This window comes from Balaenoptera ricei, chromosome 11 (genome assembly GCF_028023285.1).
Source record: "Balaenoptera ricei isolate mBalRic1 chromosome 11, mBalRic1.hap2, whole genome shotgun sequence".
NCBI lineage: Eukaryota > Metazoa > Chordata > Mammalia > Artiodactyla > Balaenopteridae > Balaenoptera > Balaenoptera ricei.
This window is the reverse complement of record NC_082649.1, coordinates 25,193,624-25,215,112: the sequence shown is the minus strand read 5'-3', so window position 1 is coordinate 25,215,112 and position 21,489 is coordinate 25,193,624. Positions and strand designations below refer to the sequence as shown.

Sequence of the window (21,489 nt, the reverse complement as noted above, 5' to 3'; positions counted from 1 at the left end):
TCGAGCCCTGGTCCGGGAAGATCCCACATGCCGCAGAGCAACTAAGCCCGCGAGCCACAACTACTGAAGCCCGCGCGCCTAGAGCCTGTGCTCCGCAACAGGAGAAGCCACCGCAGTGAGAAGCCCGCACACTGCAACGAAGGGTAGCCCCCGCTCGCCGCAACTAGAGAAAGCCCATGTGCAGCAACAAAGACTCAACACAGCCCAAAATAAATAAAATAAAATAAATTAATTTAAAAAAAAACCAACAAAAAACCCCTGAACACTATAGTTCTCCAGTACAGCATCTATGCAAGCAACCAGCATATTCAGAGGACATAAATTTACTTTTAAATATTATCCTACCGAAGTATAGTACCTACAGACCTACAGATACATTTATTTGATAAAATGACCAAAACCAGTCCACCTGATGAAGTTCACGTACAAAGGTGACATTCAGAGATCCTCCTGTGACATAAATCAAGAAATTTACTCAGGCAGAAGGACTCAGGAGGCAATAGCTGATGAAATAAGACACCCCCTCGCACCCCCGTGAAGGATGTTTTCATAGCCAAGCAGAAGGTTGGTCCTTATTTTAAAATACAATAGGCTATAGTTAGAACAGGGGTTCTCAAAGTGCAGGCCAGACACCTGAGGGTCCTTGGGTCCTTCTCAGGGGTTGTATAAGATCAAAACTATTTTTGTAATGTTACTAAGAGATTACTTTTTCAATCTCATCTCTCTCTTCACTGTTAAGTGACCCAGAGGCTACATGATGTGTGATATCTCAAAAGATTGAATGCAGAAGCAGAGAAGAGGAGCCAGCTGTCTTTCATTAAGCCAGATACCAAAGTGATGGGCAAACACAGTCAAATGTTGTCTGGTTTCACTAATTTCTTTTTGTTTGGAAAAAAATATTTTTCATAAAAATATAGATAATGTTATCATGTAATGGGCTAATTATCATTTTTAAATGTATTACTATTTAAAATTATTTAAAAATAATTTAAAATCAATTTCTAATGAATAAATACCAATAGATATAACCCACATAAACAAAAGCTCTGAGGTTCTCAGTAATTTTTACAAGTGCAGGTCCTAAGACCAAAAAGTCTGAGAGTTGCTGTATTAAAAATTGCATACAATCCCACTACTGGGCGTATACCCAGAGAAAACCATAATTCAAAAAGACACATGCATCCCAATGTTCATTGCAGCACTATTTACAATAGCCAGGACATGGAAGCAACCTAAATGCCCATCGACAGACGAATGGATAAAGAAATTGTGGTACATATATACAATGGAATATTACTCAGCCATAAAAAGGAACGAAATTGAGTCATTTGTTGAGACGTGGATGGATCTAGAGACTGTCATACAGAGTGAAGTAAGTCAGAAAGAGAAAAACAAATATCGTATATTAACGCATGTATGTGGAACCTAGAAAAATGGTACAGATGAGCCGGTTTGCAGGGCAGAAGTTGAGACACAGATGTAGAGAACAGACATATGGATACTAAGGGGGGAAAACTGCGGTGGGGTGGGGATGGTGTTGTGCTGAATTGGGCGATTGGGATTGACATGTATACACTGATGTGTATAAAATTGATGATTATAAGAACCTGCAGTATAAAAAAACAAACAAACAAAACAACTAATACTAAACTTTCATTGGGTTATCTGTATGGAAATATGTTAATATAAATGTTTCAGACATTACGTGAAATTTCTAAAAATCTTATATGTTCTGGTATAATGTTATAAGTCATAATTCTAGTTATTACTTTAAAATGTATATCTCAGAAATAACTAAATTTCCTTGTCAATTGTACTATTATGAACTTTCATCAAATCTTTAACCGTGAAAAAAAAAAATTGCATACAGAATTTTTTCCCCTCTGTAAGGTTTTATCTCTTAAAAGACATAAATTTAGCTTCTCAACTTAAAGGCAAAATTCCCAAATATACCTCAAAAAGAGCCAGCTAGGGCTTCCCTGGTGGCGCAGTGGTTGAGAATCTGCCTGCTAATGCAGGGGACGTGGGTTCGAGCCCTGGTCTGGGAAGATCCCACATGCCGTGGAGCAACTAGGCCCGTGTGCCACAACTGCTGAGCCTGCGCGTCTGGAGCCTGTGCTCCGCAACAGGAGAGGCCACGATGGTGAGAGGCCCGCGCACCACGATGAAGAGTGGCCCCCGCTTGCCACAACTAGAGAAAGCCCTAGCACAGAAACGAAGACCCAACATAGCAATCAATCAATCAATCAATCTTTAAAAAAAGAGCCAGCTAGCAATAATGAATAAAACGTACAATAAATATATTTTAATTTAAAGCACTCTGTGAAATAATTACATTCTTACCGGTTTCCCAGTAACTCAAATTATATACAGCAGGATGAGCTGATTTTCACATTAGTATGTGGGCTAAAAACTCTGAACGTTTCTTTAGCATGATACTAACTTCCCTTTCAAATGAAGATACTCCTCGTGGAAACTCTTATTCACCAAAACCTAAAATTTTAAGTCATAAGTAATAAGACCTAAGTATCCTGTGGCTAAGTCACATTAGGTAGTACTGCAGCTAGAATGTTATTAACTCACCAGCCAGTACACAGATGCTGAAGTGCTTATGTACATATATATATACATACACACACACATACATGTGAGAGAGAGAGAGAGAGCTCAGAATCAGTCAAAAATTCATTTTCCGGCCACTACAAAAGATCTTTTAAAACACCACACTTTCCATTTGCCTATCGCCTCAGTTGTTCAATTGTCACTGGGTCCTCCGTTCTCTGACTCATGTTGCTACTGAGTCCAAGAGAGTGTCAGGCAGGAGGTTTCCCCAAACTTAAAAGTGCAGCCTGCTCAGGGGAGCACATCTTCCCGCTCAGGGGCTCACCTCCTTCTCCCTCTAAATGGGGTGTCAGTGGCAGGTATGTCCCTGACATCACACAGGAATATAATTACCAACAGGAAAGCAGAGTCCCCACTGGAGGAAGAAAAGCAGGTCAGCAGAGACAGACAGAACGAATACGAATAAGAGGGAGAAAATTACAGGACACTCCCTTCTCCAAAATAAGAATCTGAGAGTGACATTTCAGAGCTCCAAGCATGACCCCCCATCATTTATTCCTCTGACAGAGAGCAGTGTCAATGGGAGAACAAATCCTGTGTGAAGCTTAACACTCACTTGCTATAAAGGTGCATTATGTCCTCCCATCGGTTGTGAAGAAACCCAGTGCTTTCAAACAAGAGCTCAGGGTGTTCACCTTAGGTCACGGCCACAGTGCAGCTATCTGCAGGTTTCTCTCTACAAAATGTTTTCTCTGTTTGCTTTCTTAGTTTGGAAAACATTACAGAGAAATGCCTGTACGCCAAGCAGACTGCCTCATCAGGGGAAACAACTTGATTTCAAGAAAGAAAAAAATCATGACTGTTTCCTGGGGACAGCACAGTTGAAATGTCAATAATGGGCACCGGGGTCTGGACCAACACCTCCTCCCCCACCTCCTGCTCAACACGGCTTAACCCTGCTGCACTTGGTTCCCGGATACTGTGGGGCCTTTGTCTTACAGGGATACCAACTGACGTGAAAGACAACTCACCAGGTAGCATCCACAAATCTTATTTAATCAAATCAAAGAGCAAAGGGAAGGGAGAACAGAAAGTTGAGTTGGTTAACTTAGAACGAATGAGATCTCGTGTTAATCTTATTTTTTCTGGAGAATGAAATGTAAGTAACTCATTGAAATTAAACTGATTTTCATGTGTGGTTTATGGACATTATTAGTCATAACTCATCTTCACAGGCTTTATTTTTTTTTTTACTTATATTCAGTACAACCTTCACTGAAAACTTCTAGACTTATATTACTTGGTACACTGCCACCAAGTAGAAGGACAGCGATCAGAGTGCTAAGACGGCAGCAATAGACAGGTAGGAAGGCAACGTGGTGCCACAGGAAAACACCTCTAATGTCAATACACTCTACACAGCTCCTCGGAAATGGTCTCTCTCCCATTTCTCAGGAAATCGGTTATAACTTCAATCATTACAACCAAGTTCATTATGAAGAACAAAGGAATTCAGAAACCAAGAACTTTCAGGACTTTGCGTAACCAAGTCTAAAATAAGTATATATATATAGTTCAGTGGCAAATTGATATTTTTAAAAAACAGATGTGGAAATGTTCTAGCAAGTACCATCCATTTCCCTTTTTCCAACACAAGCCAAGTTTTGTTTAGGGCTCTATCCTCCCCAGCTCAGTGGGTGAGATCTGATAGGGTCAGGACCCGGGGGCAGGTTGGGGGTGGGTAGGTAAGCGTGTGACCCTGAGTGACCAGCTGGGTGATAGACCAACCGGAGCCAGAGAGGCTTCTGGGAAGACGACCTGCAGCACGGGGTGAAATATGCAAGGAAGGGGTCATGGATGATGTTATTTTTAGTTTTTTAAAACAATTATTTAGTATTAACTCATTTTTATTTACTAAAAAAATTTTTAAAGCTTCACAGAATAGGACTTCCCTGGTGGTGCAGTGGTTAAGAATACTCCTGCCAATGCAGGGGACACGGGTTAGAGCCCTGGTCCGGGAAGATCCCACATGCTGCAGAGTAACTAAGCCCGTACACCAAAACTACTGAGCCTGCGCTCTGGAGCCCGTGCTCCGCAACAAGAGAAGCCACCGCAACGAGAAACCCACAATGGAGAGTATCTCCCGCTCACAGCAACTAGGGAAAGCCCGCACACAGCAACAAAGACCCAACGCAGTCATAAATAAAAAAATAAATAAATAAATAGGGGGGAAGAAAGATTCACAGAATTCAAATGGCCGCAAAAATATTTAGGCAAAAAACTTCTTAATTTTAAGGAATGTGACATACTGGATTCTTCAAAAGGGCTGCTGAGTCTCTTCACCAGAAAAATTTAAAGAAAGGGTACAGATAAATCATGACCAGTGACACCCAATCCTGTATCCCCAACTCCACGCTCAAGGGCCAGTTTCCATCTGCTCTCTCCACCTACATACATGTGGTGCTTCTGAACCTTAAACCCAACAAGCTAAGCCACCCTTCCTCCTGACTCCCTCCAGGTGATTTCCTGCCCAATCACCTTCCCAGGAACCCAGCCCTGAAAGCACACTTCCCCCCAGCGTGGATCCCAGGCCAGCCAGGGCTTCAGGCCTGTCAACAGGCCCTGAGATTCCAGTCACCCACTCCCCCGCCACGGCCTGCCTCATCCTCATCGCCCCTTTGCCAGAACCATCTTCTATGAACTCCCTGGCCTCCAGAACCTCCCCTCATCCAGTCCATCTAATGCATGAATCTGTCACATTGATCTCTTCAAGCACAACTCATTCACTCAGCAAACAAGAACTGACCGCTCTATCAGGTAACCAAGGACCACAAACTTAGTGGCTTGAAACAACACAAATGCATCTTAGGGGTCAGAAGTCCAAAACGGGTCTCAACGGACTAAAACCAAGGTGTGGGCAGGGCTGCGTTCCTTTTTGGAGGCTCTACGGGAGAATCCTTTTCCTCGCCTTTTCCAGCTTCTAGGGACTGCCTGTACCACTCCATTCACAGTCCCCTCCTCCATCTCAAGGCCAGCAACACTGGGCCAAGTCTCCTCACACCCCACCCTTCTAGTTCTCTCCCGCCTCCCTGTTCCACACTTAAGGACCCTGGAGGTTACACTGAGCCCACCTGGATAACCTAGGACCCTCCCTACTTCAGTCAGCTGATTAGCTACCTCAATTCCGTCTGCAACCTTAATGCTCCTTTGCCTGTAACCCCATATATTCACAGGTGCTGGGGATTAGGACATGGACATCTCTGGGGGCCCTTATTCTGCTGACCATAAGCACCTGATACAAGGCACTGGGAGGGGCAAACAATAAACACAGACTTTGCTGTCAAGCTTGTGTTAGTCCTTTGATACCAAATGTTAATTGGCTCCCACTGCGAATTGAGCCTAAACCACTTAATCTTCTATTAAAGCCTTCCATGATTTCGAAACACTCCTGCAGGATTATCTCACACTACTTCCCTGAAGCACCCTAGCGCTGTCCTCAACCTGCAGAGCTGGGAGCACGCAACACACCGGCTTCTGCTCCACAGCCACATGCACACCACGCTCCAGCTCACACGCCACCTGCCCTCCCTCTGCCTTCTCTGAATGCCCACAAAGCCCTGTTGCGCCAGTTGGCCATTCAGCAGTGACACAAAGGGTTCAGGCAGAGGGATGACCCGGTGCTGCTCTGAGCCGGCTGTGCGGCCCGGGCATGCCACTTGACAGCCTTGCTTTCATCATCTGTCAAGTGAAAAGCAGCCCAAATTATTCTAAATCCGTTCCCAGTTCTACGAACTGGGGGGGTTTGTATCCATTTCTCTCAACCCCCAAAGTCACTGTCCAATCAAGGTCACCATCACATCAACTGGATTAGTGCACTCCCTCCCGATAGAGGGTCCCTGCCTCCAGTCTTGCGTTGCTCCCCGCCCCCCCAAAAAGCATCTTTCTAGGTTACTCACCTCAAAACCAGTTAAAGGCTCTTAGGAAAATGTCCAAACCCCTCAGTGTGGCCCCAGACCCCTGCTTCCTCCTTCGATTTTCCTCACTATCAGTTCCTCATGTGCTACCTGCTTCCTCACCTCAGAGCCTTTGCCTGAATGCCTACTTCCTCTTTCCACCAGGCAGATGTCTGCTCGTTCTCCAGGCACCCTTCCCCGGCCCTCCTGGTCTGATTTACGGGTCCTTCCTGTCTGCGCCCATAGCACCCCACACTACGCTCTCCGTTCTCATCACCGTGGTACTAGTATCTGTTCCCCATCAGTATCCTCCAGACTGCAACTTCCACACGGGCAGCACCGTCAACCTCATCCACCACCCTAGGTACAGACTGGGGGTGGTCACCCAAATTCTGGATAGAGCAGCAGGACTTTTAGCTGCTCACAACCACCCAGAATCAAGATGAGATTTCCCGGTCTGTCTTGCAGCTTCATGTGGCTGCATGTTTAAAGTTCTGGCCAAGCAGACACAGCAAAATTGTCTAGGGGCAGTTTCTTGTAACTTCCCTAAGAGAAAGCACGAATGAATCCTCTGTCCTTTCTACCTCTGTCTCTTCCTCCATTCTGCTGCCTCTAAGCCTTACACACAGTGAGCTAGGAGCCTACAGTTGGGTCATACCTGTACCTCTTTCTCCAGCCCTTTATGGGAAATACAATACCTTGTTTTGAGATGCCATTATTGGAACCATTGTTATTTTGTAATCTCTGTCACCCGCATTCAAATTTAACTGCAACACACACAGTCATATCCACAGCACCAGTAATTATCTGTTGCATCAAGTACATACCTCACCTCTTCTACTGGATTATAATCTATTTGTCAGTAGGTGTATTGTCATGTGTCTCTGTGGGATCCATGCACCCAAGCAGAGGGCAGCACACAGAACTCCTCAACGGTGAATAAGTGTAGATGGTCAATGAATTGATGACCACGTGGCTACTGATGCAGACAGGCTCAGTCCAAGCTACACGGGCTACCTTAACCTTGGCTCACTGCTGCGGCCAACCAAAATAAAGTTAAAAAAAGAGTGTCTGCACTACTATGTGTAAAATAGATAACTAATGAGGACCTCTTGTATAGCACAGGGAACTCTACTCGCTCTGTGGTGACCTAAATGGAAAGGAACTCCAAAAAAGAGGGAATGTATGTATACATATGGCTGATTCACTTTGCTGTACAGCAGAAACTGACACAGCAGTGTAAAGCAACTATACTCCAATTAAAAAAAAAAAAAGTGTCAGTGTCTACCATTATTTGGTCAGGGAATAGTTCAGAAGCCTAGACACCAGAGTTCATTCTCTTCCCTCCTCGGGCACAGGGTCACCAGTGTATTCTATCACTGGCTTATTCCACCTGAAAGCTCTACAAGGTAATACGCAAATAAGCAAGGTCCTTTAACACAGACATTAAAAGAACATCCTCTGCTCCTGGGCAGGTGGGATGTCTAGCAATTTGCTCTACTCCCTCAGCCTGGTTGGGGGAACAGCAACCCTAAACAGGGAAGCCAGTGCCCCAGAGCCCGCTTCCCCAGGTGGGCCCCTCACCTGTGCAGTGTTACGAAGTCTCAGGCTTCTCTGGCTATTGAGGCATACTCACCTTCACACACAGCCATAAGCACAGATTACAGAACTGATCATACTTGAAAGGTACATATTTAGAGACATTCGTGCAAATCATTGCCAGATACCTACTACATGCCAGACAGTACACAGGTACCAAGGATACGTAGGGAGCACGCCAGACACTGAGCAGAGAGAGAAGGAAAGCACTAGTCATCCTCACTTGACGAATGAGGAGACTGAGGCACACAGAGGTTAGTTAGTTACGTATAACTAAGGTTACACAAGCCGGAAGGGGTGGGAACATCTAATTGAGTCAAAAGCATCAAAGGTTCTAGGCTGTATGAGTTTGACTTACAAAGAACAGGACTTTTCTGTTATTTAGTTTGCTTTACTTTTGTGTTTCCGTCGGTGGGGAGCAATTGAGGAAGCATCCAAGTACAGCCTACAAGGCACATCTGGGGAGATGTGAGCCTGTGGTGTGTGCAGAGTGAAGAGCGCAGGCAGGAAACGACGCTGGATCAAGGATGGCCCTAACAGGGAGTAAACGAAGGTTTTAGGGTGGAGCGCATGACCCCATTAACCTGTCAGAAGACCTCTGTGGCAGCACAGCTGGGAGCAGAACACAGGGAGGCAGGAAGGAGCAGGGGGAAACCAGGCACCCAGGAAGGGTTGGCGGGCTGTGAAGGCTGGGGGGCAGCGGACAGAGCAGAGCCCGAATGGACACCTGGTGACTGACGGCTGGAGGGAGCGGGGGAAGGACGCAGCTGACAGGAGAAGGACCCAGGCAGTGCCGCCAGCCTGCCGGCCTGGGCAAACAGGTGATGGCGGTGCTCCTGGCCATGCTGGCCAACAGGAGACAGGTTTGGAGGGCAACCAGGTGAATCAGCTGATGAGAAGTTCTGAACCTGGAGCTCAAAAGAAAGCAGTGGATTAGAAATAAAAGTCTGGGGTGGGGAGTATGACTCCGCCTGAGGGGGGAGCACGGCTCTGGGGGAGGCACGAGGGCCTCGCCCGCCCGGCCCCTGCATGGCTGGCAGCTTGCAGCACATGGCGCTCTGCAGCATCCTGCCGGGGCCGGGCTGGGGCGGCCGCCGGGGCCCCCACGTGACGGGGAGACCCGGGACTCTCGGAGGCCGTGGCTGGCGCTCGGGGCCCTGCCTGCGGCCAGCGGGGGGCAGCGACTGCAGCCTGGGTCGGTCAGCGGCCCTTGGAGCCCGGCCGGCGTGAGGCAGCCAAGGCCTGGGCCTGGTTACCTGGGCGGAGGGCGGGCAAAGTGGGGACCCGCCACCCCCGGGGACCAGTGGGAAGGTCCATGGAAGTTGGACCTGGTCGGCCTGTTTTCAGAGGGAGGCCCGGGTTAGAGGACCCTTTAGCCACTGTAGAGGAAGTTAGATCTTCAGGGTGCAGCTCTACAGACCCTTTTGGGTGTCGGGGGAGGGCCCAGTTCCATTCGCTCTCACCCAGGCTGGGCCTGGGCCGTGCGGTGCCCTCATGTCACTCTGGCTGCAGATCGTTCTCCTCCCAGGTCACTGGGAGAAAGTTTTCCTACCCTCCTCCTTTGTTGGGATGCCCTTGTTAACATTTTCCGCTCACCTGCATCTTTCTGCCTGGGTGGGCTTTTAAGGCTTCTAGGCGTTTGTACGCTTTTGGTTTAAAACCATGGTGGGAGGTATAGAGCCCATTGCTGGCAGGTCTTTTACCTGCTGATTGTATATTTCTGGGGCTAGATTTTTAAAGCAGCCCTTTTCGTTGTTACTAGGAAGACACGTTAGGGAAAGAAAAAAAAAAAGAGTGACTTTTGTCGAAAGCTAAATGTTTGAAAAATTGACCCAATTAATACAAGTTTTAGGTGAAGTTCTTTGAGACATGAAGGGAGGGAGGATGTGTTCTTGGAAAGGTCTTTTCAGATTCTGAAAGGTTTTTCAAAGTGCAAGCGTTGGGGTTTCCCTGGTGGCGCAGTGGTTAAGAATCCGCCTGCCAGTGCAGGGGACACGGGTTCGAGCTCTGGTCCGGGAGGTCCCACATGCCGCAGAGCAACTAAGCCCGTGCACCACAACTACTGAACCCACATGCCACAACTACTGAAGCCCGCGCGCCTAGAGCCTGTGCTCCGCAACAAGAGAAGCCACCGCAACAAAGAGTGGCCCCCGCTCGCCACAACTAGAGAAAGCCCGCGTGCAGCAACGAAGACCCAACGCAGCCAAAGATAAATCAATAAATTTAAAAATAAATAAATAAATAAAGTGCAAGTGTGGAAAAAGCTTGTGGCGAAGGGGGGTAAAAAAAAGTAGGTCCAGAAGTTTACTCCTGACTGTACCCGTCCTGTAGAAGATGGAATCATGGATGCTGCCAATTTTGAGCAGTTCCTTCAGGAAAGAATGAAAGTGCATGGAAAAGCTGAGAACCTCAAAGGAGGTGTTATAACAACCGAAAGAAGCAAAAGCAAAATCACTGTAACTTCCGAGGTGCCTTTTTCCAAAAAGTATTTGAAATATCTCACCACAAAATATTTGAAGAATAATTATCTACATGATCGGTTATGCGTAGTTGCTAACAGCAAAGAAAGTTATGAGTTAACGTTAGTTCTAGATTAATCAAGATGAATAAGAGGAGGAAGATGAGGACTGAAACTCAGTTATCTGGAGTATTTTATATGAATTCTTAAATAAAATTTAGGAAAAAAAAAAAATGTCTGAGATGGACAATGGGTTGGGTGGGTGGGTGAATACTTGAATCCATGGGTTAAATCACCCACTGAGATTGGTTTTCCAACAGTCCTTTGCAACTATTCACGTACATCTTGAATTTCGGGAAGCACTTTAAAATATGCCAGTCCCATTTCCTGAAAGACGGTGAACTCAAGCATGGAGCTCTGTACCAGGGCTCAATGTAGAGCACCCACCTCACTCTGCACTCGTAGCCACCTTCCTCTGGGTCGCTGAGCCTCTTCCAAACCTACCGCGCCTTGCAAAGAAAACAAAAAGGATCTGTCATAACAAGCCCAGTACATACAGCATTCTCCTGGGTTCACGAAGTCCTGAAACACTGTCTTTAAGGGGGTATTTGGAGAAGTTCCGACCTGTTTCACAGGACAACTGCCTTCTTGGCTGAAACAGACTTGCAGACAATGGAAGGCCGCACAGATCTAGATATGAGATCCTCTGCAAGCCTCTAACCGGTCCCTTAAAGACCCAGCTTAAACAGGCCGAGCTCTACTTCAACCCCATTTCTAACACACAAATCAGAATGCAATTGCAAATAGCTGGGAGACAAACATTTAAGAGGCTTTTAAGCAACATTTTGTGCTATGGGCAGCTACTTATAATTCTAAATCTGATTGCAGCCTGATGTGATCACTTGATTAACTGACGTGATTACTTGAATATTCAAAATAAATTGTCATGTTCTCCAAGCTACTTCATACAAAATATACAAAGGCAGCGTTACAGCTTTGGTTGAAATTAAAAGAGGGTGGAGAAACATAATTAACAAAGATAAGTTATGCACCCCCCTCGAGAGAAAATGTCTTAGATATTAATTCAAACCTGTGTAACATAAATAAGGGTGTGACACGAAAACACATTTCTTTTTAAAAACTCAATCTAAACCTCCATATTTTATAACTGTTGTTCAGGTGTGTGTGTGGGGGGGCGGTGGGAATGGGAGGAACAGGCAGAGTTAAAATGTGTTTCCAAAAGAAAAAAGCCTGGTACGATGTGGCATTTTTAAAAGCAAACACAACCCAGCAATCAATCTATCATCTCCTCTACAGAGTGTCTAAAGCCAACAGTTATTTTATCACCTGGTTACATTCCATGTTAATATATAAACTGTTCTGTGAATTTTGTGATCCTCGTATTTTAGGAATTATGGTACTTAACAGCCATCATAATGTTGTCAGACCTAGTGACCCACACCCAGAAAGAAAATGAGGAAGTCCTAAAAGAGTAAGAATCCCAAGAGAACTGAAGGGCTGGGGAAGGTGTTATTCTGAACAGCCCGAACAAGCAGCCTTTAACCAGGCCTGTGTCAGAATGACCCAGATGTTCTCAAAACACACAGGATGTACACCTCTACTCAAGGGAGACCAGACAATCCGCAGATGGAGGCTCCCTGGGGGATGTGGGTGCCCTTCCCTCCCAACCCACACCCCTCAGGTCTTATACACCTTGTAGATCAAACCCAGGCGGCGGCGCTGGGGTCAGACAAGGAAACCGACGCTGGATGCCCTCAACCAGTCTGGGTTTCAACCCGGCCTCTGTCACCTGCTAGCTGGGGGGCCTAGAACAAGTCACTTAACCTTTCTGTGCCTTAGTTTCTCATCTGTAAAACTGGGGTACCTACCTCATGGGGGGATTTGGTGAGGCCAAAATGAATTGACAGATGTAGAGCACCTTAGAAAAGCACCTGGCATGTAGTGTATTTAGCACCCACAAAACAGCCTCATTCTCTTCATAAGTTGAAAACATTGCCCAACTGCAGTGTCATTTATTCTTCTGAAGAGCATGATAACAGAAGATTGAGTCAGCTGAGTAAACAATGCTTCAGTGAACATCCTATCCTCTAATAGAGGGATTATTTTTTAACTACGCTCATCAAATTAAGTCAGTCCCCTACTTAACGTTTATGTATAATACCGATAGTCTGGACACCCTCCAAAGGAGGCACAGGTATTATCACCTGCAAGTTCTACACCGAAGTCTCAGAGGTGGAGTGACTGGCCTGCCGGAGCCTGCCCAGCCTCGTGGGGCAGAGCTGGATCCCTTTCCTGTGCAGCTGCTAACCTGAAAGGCCTCTTCTCCAATCCCCTTCCTATAGCTTTGCTAACTTTAAAAAAAGCACAGTAGATACTCTTAATAAATGCACCTCAGATCCACAGAAGAGCTAAACATTCAGAAGTTCTGTAAGAAGTAAACTCAAATTTTCACAGAGGTACATATCAGCTCACAAACAGGGCAGACAGAGGTGTCAACAACTCCCGTAGATATTAAGGTAATGTATTTCTTCTGCCAAAACCTGAAGCAGAGGTACCCTGAACGCTACCCTCAAGGGACGTACAGCGCACGGCCAAACTTCCCAGGGAAGCAAATGAATAATTATTGAGTTCGGTGTCATAAGAAACTATTCTTTGGGGAAGGAGAAATTCACAACAATTACTCTGTAGGAGTGTGTGCTATCCCAAGACAGAAGGAACAGGTACTCTGGGGTTCAGAACAACTCAGATAAAATAAGGACCGGAGTGGCCAATTCTCCAGTGTGGCTTTAATTAGGTCTGTTTAGTATGCACTTATCAGAGATTAGCTCTGACACAGTAAAACTGTTGACAATGGGGAAAGAAAAGGGCAGAGGGCGTGTGCTAGCAGGAGGGCGTGAACCTAGTGTCAGGATTGTCGTTCGAAACTGCAGGTGTTTCAAGAAAATGGTTATTCTAACTGCAGAAAGCATGAGAGTCCCAGCACTAAAAATCTTAAGTGAAAAATTATTTCCTAAATCCCAGTCAGCAAGAAAACATACATCAAACAAAAGGTGCCAAAGTCTAACTTAAGATACAAGGAATACTGAGACATCGCACACAACTGTGCTTAAATAGGAAGGATACGGATTCAGTATTCCTAAAAACTCACCAAGTATGAATATTTTCAATCCAGGGGCCACACAATTCTAAAAGCAAATGCATTCAAGTCAAATAAAAGTGTTCCCATAGAGGAAACGTGCCAGTGGGAATCAAAGAGCTTGGTAATGATAACATTTATGGGTTGAAATCGGGATCGGATGGGAGGAGGTATTCTATGACAAAGACTCAAAATGAGGCCAGTCTACCCTCCTGAACAACTCACTTTGCTAGGCCGGAACATCTCCAGCGGTTACGTTTAACCTCTTAAGGAGAAAACTGTTAATTTCCATCACTGATTCTGACATCTACCTTACTGAGACCTAAATGATTTCAACTTTCATTCTCTATCCCTAGTCAAACAGAAACAAAGGATTTGCTCTCGGCAAAAGTGAAAATAAAAAATTTTCGTTCTGAGATAGACTTGAAAATCACCTTGGTGTAACTGTTTACTTTTAAAGAAAGGGACCAATGCCCAGAGTTGATTTTCTTAAGGTTGATGGCAAGTTTAGGATAGGGAACCAGGGCAGCCGGGCTCTATACAAGGATGAGGCACTCTACCTGAACCACTGTGCCTTCCAAACCTCTCAGATTACTTCCGTTTTAATAACAAAGAAGTATGCGTGTGCTTTACCATAATCCTGTATTAGGAGGCAATGTTTATTTTAATATCTCTTACATGAGCTGAGGTAACTCAGTGGGTGAGAGGAGCCCAGAGGCCTTGGTTCTCACTCCTGGCTCTGCCAGCAATTGGCTCCATGAGCTTCAGCAATACTGAGACTTTGCTTTTCTCACCAACAATACTTCATTAAAAGCTGGGAAGCATCCTGATTTCAGTAATATTAAAATGTGAAAGAGGGCTTGTGTGATTTTACCATGCCACTGACTGTAAGCTGCATCTCTACCCAGATATGTTAAAATGTGAAAAACTGCCTGAAAATGGATGAAATGTGGTGGAAACACACACCTGTAAAGTGGCGGACAAACACCGGCTGCAAACAGGACCGGGGACCCGAGAGGGGGAGAAAGGGCCTGTCCGGATGGAACGTGGGCCCTTAAGATGTTTCCACCTGAGGACAAAGCCTCCTCCCTCTTCCCCCACGACACCGCATTTCTTCTAACTCCCAGGCCTGAGAGCGCCCTTCCTCTTGCTGGCCCTCAATCCAGCTGGTCTCCAAGTTGCGTAGATCCTGTCCTAGAAACATCCTCATGTGATTAGCTCGCTTCAGTCTGTGCTCATGGCTGTGGCTCCAGGTGAGGCCTCACCACTGCCCTGGCCTCCAACAGCCTCCCAGCCCACCCCCACACAGCCCCGGTGTCCGTCCTCGCCAATCCCCGCCACGCACTCAGACCACACTCATACTCTTGGAACACAGGATTCACAACGCACTCCTTCTGGTTCAAAAGCTTCAGCGGTCCTGTTACCCAACGTCTCAGGAAAGACAGCAGGCTAGTGGGTCAAGACCACCCAGGCCGGAATGCTTTGTGATCTTGGGCAAGTCTAAAACTTCTGAGTCTCCATTTCCTCATCTGTAAAGTGGGAAAGCTCACAGTACCAATTAATAGTACTTGAGATAAATCCACATAAAAGAGCTCAATGCATAGTTTGATACGTAATAAGTTTAATAAATGTTAGCCCTTATTATTATCAACAACTTGCCTTCCTAACCTTTCTTTCTACTTCTGCCCTATTAGCTTCAGGCAACTGGGCTACTTGCTTTAATGCCCAATGATTCACTTGTTTGCTCTCCAAACTCCCTCTCCTAGAATGCCCATCCTCTGACCTCTGTGCACCCGTAAGATTCCTCTATGACAGGTGAAGTGAAATTCAAATATTGATTCAGTTCTCTTTCATTTAATCCAATCATCTCTTTGATGGGGCCTGACATCCTTGGAGGCCCTTATAGCCGACACACCCCCATGTCCACAGATGCCCTTCCTGAAAGTGTAGTTAGCGGCCAGGTAGGTGAGATGAGATTTAAATCCACTTCCTCAGTTTGGGATGGGCCCCAGGTTATCAGATTTCATTGTTCTAGTTATTACTTCAAGTAACCATGGCCAAAATCAATCACCTCAAGGCCAAGGACCCTCTTTGGAAGGTGGTGGGAAGGGAAGTTCCCACTTGAGAATATGGTAACAAGGGGTCCAGACTAGCTGGCAGTCATCTTGCAAGATCAGCCTATGGACATAACCAACATCTGAGGAGACTTCAGAGAAACAGAGCAAAAGTTCTGCCTATGGGACTTTTCAGGTCAGATGGTCATTTAAGCCCATCTGCATTGGGCTTTCTGTCTCTTGCACGAAAAACAGGCCTATCAGTGCTAGGCACTGATACATCTAACATGGTGAGTTCTGCCACAAAGCTGTCCCAGAAACAGTGAGACAAGCCCCCTGGAAATCTGCTTCTGATACCCTTCTAGTCCAAGGTACAGATTAAGTATGGGTATAAAAGGATTAAAGTGTAAACTCATTCAGGAAGCCCTTTGGAGTCAGAAACTGTCGTTCAGCTTTGTATACAACCTCTTCCCCCAAGACACACACACACACAGTACACACTCAGTAACTGACAAGTCAATAAATTAATAAAAAGAGTAAATCAAATGTGGGCTAAAAGGAAGGAATAGACTTGACACAGATTTGAAAATGGCAAATTGTTAATCTTGGATGGCTCGAAGATGGACCTTTAATCATGAGGTTAGATTTTTAAGTTACAGAGTAACAGAGTTAAATAAAGGGCAGAGCCCACTGACCAAATCCTCCCAGCAGCAAGGACAGAGGAAGGAGCAGGTATGTTACAGGAGACAGAGCTATGTGATTTGCACAAGTCACTTGGCATCTCTAGGCCTTAGTTCTCAATTCTTTATAAAAGAGGTAGGGGATAGCACTTCTCACAGGGAGGCTGTAAGAATTACGTACCGGGGGCTTCCCTGGTGGCGCAGTGGTTGAGAATTTGCCTGCCAATGCAGGGGACATGGGTTCGAGCCCTGGTCTGGGAAGATCCCCCATGCCGCGGAGCAACTAGGCCCGTGAGCCACAACTACTGAGCCTGCGCGTCTGGAGCCTGTGCTCCGCAACAGGAGAGGCCGCAACAGTGAGAGGCCCGCGCACCGCGATAAGGAGTGGCCCCCACTCGCCGCAGCTAGAGAAAGCCCTCGCACAGAAACGAAGACCCAACACAGCCATAAATAAATAAATAAATAAATAAATAAATAAATAAATAAAATTACAAAAAAAAAAGGAATTAAAAAAAAAAAAAAAGAATTACGTACGGAAAGCAACTATTAATAGGAAGGTGCTCACATCTGTAATACCTGAAACTGAATGCATGCAAAGACAGACCTATTTTGGGTAACTAACGGAAAGATTATCCCATCAGTAACAGAAGAGTTGGTAGGCACAAAGAAGGTATTAAACATAATTACAAATTTTCTTAGGGGAAGGATGTGGCCCCGAGTAAGAAAGAAGTAAAACCATCACTCACACTCTCTACTATCTACTTAGGCATCAAAGTCACCCTAAAGGAAGGTAAACAGTTTTGCCTTGATTTGTATAATTCAAGTTGGAAATAAGACACCCAAGTACCGATACTCACTCCTACAAACAGGAGGGCAATCAACAGTTATGCTAAGAGGAAAAGAGGAGGCAGTGGAAAAAAGATTCTTGCAAACATCCAAAAATTAAGAATTCTGACACTCCTCCCGCACAAAAAAGAAAAAGGAAGCTCAGTCGATCCCAGGGAAGGAGATAACTCACCTCATTTTCAAAAGTGACTTTGCAGGAATAATGGAATTACTGTCTGTGAAAACCTAGTTTTAAATATTTTCCCAGTTACTTGAGATTCTCCAGCTTTATCCTTGGCCACATCCCCTAAACCTCACTTCCCCTTCCCCAAGAAGAAAAATAAGTGAAGAAGAAACATTTATCAAACCACTATTTGACAAGCCCCATGCTGGGCACTTTCAACTGTGTCATCTCTTGGAATCCCTAACAATTCTGCAACGTGAAACCTGTGGACAGACGAGGAAATTGAGTCAAGAGGGTGAGGACAGTGTCTGAAGTTATGATGTACTTTTCTTGAAAAAAATCTGGCCATCAAATCTTAATACACTTTCTACTTTCACTTTTCAGCCCAGTTCTGTTCTGTATTCTGTAAAATTAACCATCTGTAACCATCAATAACACTCTCCCTTTTGTCTTCTGTTAGAAACAGAAAAGAAATACAAAAAAGAGGAACTGTACAGAAAAAATTCCTGGCAATGAGAAGTTATAATCTGGGGTAAGAATCTAAAAGGGACATGAGTGACATTTCTCTTTCAAGTACGGAGCTTTCCTTGGAGAATCCCAGGCAGCTTCCGAACGAACTAAAAAAGTGATCCGCTTGTCCCCTAACCGCAGATGGAAAGTTAAAGTGTTCGTCCACAGCCAAACCCGCTGTGTCCCTGTCTGAGATTATGCACCGAACGCTGTTGGCTGAGAGGTGGTGCAAGCAAAACAAGTGCACACCAACAGGTTATCTATGGAGTGGTTAGGCGAACAAGTTACAAAACCTAACAAGCAACGTTAGCTCTTCCGTACTACCCTATAAAGAAAGCACTTCCTGCCACGGGGCCCGCTATTAAAGAATTAAGGCTGCTCGCTCCCCACTATTCTCCCGCCGCATGCCTAGGTTCCGCAGCCCAGCTCACAAGTCATGCACTGGATTCTTCCATACGGGACTCCTCACCCCTCATCCCAAAGTGGGCCAAATGCATTATCCAATTTGCAATCAAGAAGCCAGGAGCTGAGCTGAACTACAATCGTGAGCAGGGGAAACCATCAACCTAAAAGTGCAAGGGCACGGAACGGTTGCACGACACAGTTTAAAAGAACAAGCCTTGCTCCAGGCACGACTCCCTCCACACCGAGGCGGGCGTGCGGACGCGGGGGTGGGGTGGGGGCCGAGTCTTACCGCGTGTAAACTGTAAAAGAGCCTTTTCTTTGCCACTCGCAGCAGACGCGACCCCAGGGCTTCCCCAGCCACCCCCGCGCTCGGACTCCCGCTAGGGTCGCCCAGGTGGCTCTCCAGTCCCCTCCCCCGCCGGCCTCCCCGAGGATCCGCGGGCTACAGTTATCTGGTTTTAATAAAAACCGAAGCGTTCCCAGGCTAGCGGGCTCCCACTCCGAGGGGCACAGGCGGGAGGGTAAGAGAGAAAAGGAAAGACCGGAGGCGCCGCGCACCGACCCGCGTCGCGACCCCGTGGCAGCTCTCCCAGCTCCCTCGGGTTTTGTTCTCCCCTGAGGAAGCGCGATCGCTCTCGGGGCTCTTCCCCGGACCTCCGGCCGCGCGTTCATCCCGCCCGGGCGGTCAGATCCGAGCGCAACAGCCCACCCGCCCTGCTTCCCGTCGGAGCGCCGGGTGCGTTCCCGCCGCGCCCATCAGCGTGCACACTGCCCGCCGGCGGCTTCCACCGCCGAACAGGTGAGACAGCATCGCGCGGAAACTCCCGAGACGTCCGCACAGCTCTCCCCCCGCCCGCCATCGCGCCCGGGAGCGGGCCGGCGCCCCCGGAGCTGCCGAACTCCTCCGCCACGCGGGCGCAGCGCGGGCCGCGCCGGCAGTCGCTCGTGCGCACCGGGCTCAGGACCCAATGGTGGGTCGCAACCCTCGGTCCCGGCCGCGCGCCGGCGCGGGTGTCATGGCCGAGCGGCGGCCGGGCGAAGTTTCCTGGAGCCGCCCGCTTACCCCTTAGGCCGAGGGTGGCTGCGGCTCCGAGAAGCGGCGAGGCGGCGGCGACGGCAGCGCCCGGGGCCAGCCGAGCCAGGAAGAGGCGGGAGGGAGTGACGGGCCAGCAGCAGCCGCCGGGATGGGAAGAGGAAGGCGCCGGGTATCTACAATCTGAACGTGGGCTGACCGTGACGTCACAATGGCGCGGCCAGCCAATCGCCGCCGGGAGGCCGAATCAAGCGCTATGATGTCATGCGGCCCCGGAGCCAATCGCGAGACAATAGAACTTTCGTGATTGTAAATTCCAGAATCCGACGCAGTGGGGAACCGTGGTCTGGGTTGGTCCCCTCCGGTTCACGTGTCTCTGGGCAATTTTATCCCCTTTCTTCCTAATAAGCCTGCGTGGAACGCAGAGCCTGCGCAATAGCACCAGTGAAGTTCCCGATGCCCTGAACTCTGATTCTCTTAGTGCCGGGCGTGGTGAGGTTGTGTCCGCGTTTGGACAGCAGAAGCCCACTCTGGTGCCGTCTCCTCGCGGGTTCTGGAAGGGAGCCAGTTCCTCTTGGTTTTGGATGAAAGGGTTAAATGCCTGCGGAGATCACCGGAGCGAACAAGATAAGGCAACAACAAAAAAGCGCTCAAAACTGATGCTATAGCTTAACTCCCGGTGGGTAGATTTACCGTGATTTTTCTTAGGGATTCTGATTTTCCCTTAGTGATCACTACCAACTCCCTTTCTTCTCAAGACTTTTTGTAGAAGGAGAAAATGTGGTGGAGTAAGTGACATCTTTTCAGCTAGACAGGTTTAAGCACGTAAGACAAAGTGCTTTGTGCTCAGGGCACAAGTGGAAGATCCTTGCTGTTTTTCATTGATATTTGGATAACTTAAGGCCTTCATCATCCTAGTATCCTATGCTTTCCCCATATCAAGCCCCAGTAATTAAGCCTTTCTCCCAGTGCCCTCTGGCTGTATTTCTATTACCCCATGCCCATGGACCCAATATAGTCAACTGTTTAATGTAGGCAAGTTTATTCTTTTATTTTATTTTATTATTTATTTTTGGTTGCATTGGGTCGGTTGCTGTGCGCGGGCTTTCTCTAGTTGCGGTGAGCAGGGGCTACTCTTCTTTGCGATGTGTGGGCTTCTCATTGTGGTGGCTTCTCTTGTTGCAGAGCACAGGCTCTAGGCACGCGGGCTTCAGTAGTTGTGGCTCGCAGGCTCTAGAGCGCAGGCTCAGTAGTTGTGGCACACGGGCTTAGTTGCTGCGTGGCATGTGGGATCTTCCCGGACCAGGGCTCGAACCCGTGTCCCCTGCATTGGCAGGCGGGTTCTTAACCACTGGGCCACCAGGGAAGCCCAAGTTTATTCTTTTAGGTATTTACAATGTTTATCATGTGCCAGCCGTTCCAGGCCCTTGGCCATTGCCCATTGCCTTAAGAATACAGGTGTGCAAACTATATACAAATGAGATAATGTAAACATAAACAAATAACAAGATTTTTAACAGTCGATTGCCATTCAACTCCACAAACACTGACTTCAGTTTGACAGATACTATGCTAGGTGTTAGAAATAAAAAACTGCAAGGATCCCCTCCCCCTGTGAAATGATATAGTCAGGAAACAACTACCATGGAGAATGGTAAACGCTACGATGGAAACCAAGATAAGCAGATTAATGAAGAACTTTCTGTCAAGGGGCATGTGAAAAGCATATGCCAGAGGCATAGAAGAGTTGAGCAAATGTATCTCCTTTATTCTTCACTCTTCTGCCTGCAGTTCAAGGCCAGAGCTGGTTCAGCTCTTCATCACCCTAACAAGTTCTATCTTTCCAGGTTTTAAAAGTTTCAAATTTAACTTGATATTCCAAAAATCTCCAGTTTTACACCACACACAATTGTTTTTGTTGTGTTCACCTATCAATAAAATGTTTTCGGCCATACTACCAAAATATCTGTATTTATTTTTAATTATGGACTTATATAACTGTCAAGTCATACATTAAATATTAAATAATTTTTTTGTATTTTAAGAGAAAAGTAAACACAAATTTCTAT

At 46.7% G+C, this 21,489-nt stretch overlaps 1 protein-coding gene and 1 pseudogene across 2 annotated transcripts in view; one reads left to right on the top strand and one right to left on the bottom strand.

Moving 5' to 3' along the window:
- The window catches only part of ELOVL5 (ELOVL fatty acid elongase 5), a 70,213-nt gene extending 50,601 nt beyond the window's left edge, over positions 1-19,612 (bottom strand). For both annotated transcript variants that reach the window (XM_059938482.1, XM_059938481.1), the window contains exon 1: positions 19,451-19,612. The gene's annotated coding sequence lies outside the window, so the exon portion shown is untranslated. The remainder of the gene's footprint in view (positions 1-19,450) is intronic.
- LOC132374370 (large ribosomal subunit protein eL22-like) lies at positions 9,165-10,745 on the top strand (annotated as a pseudogene).
- Positions 19,613-21,489: the final 1,877 nt, after the last annotated feature.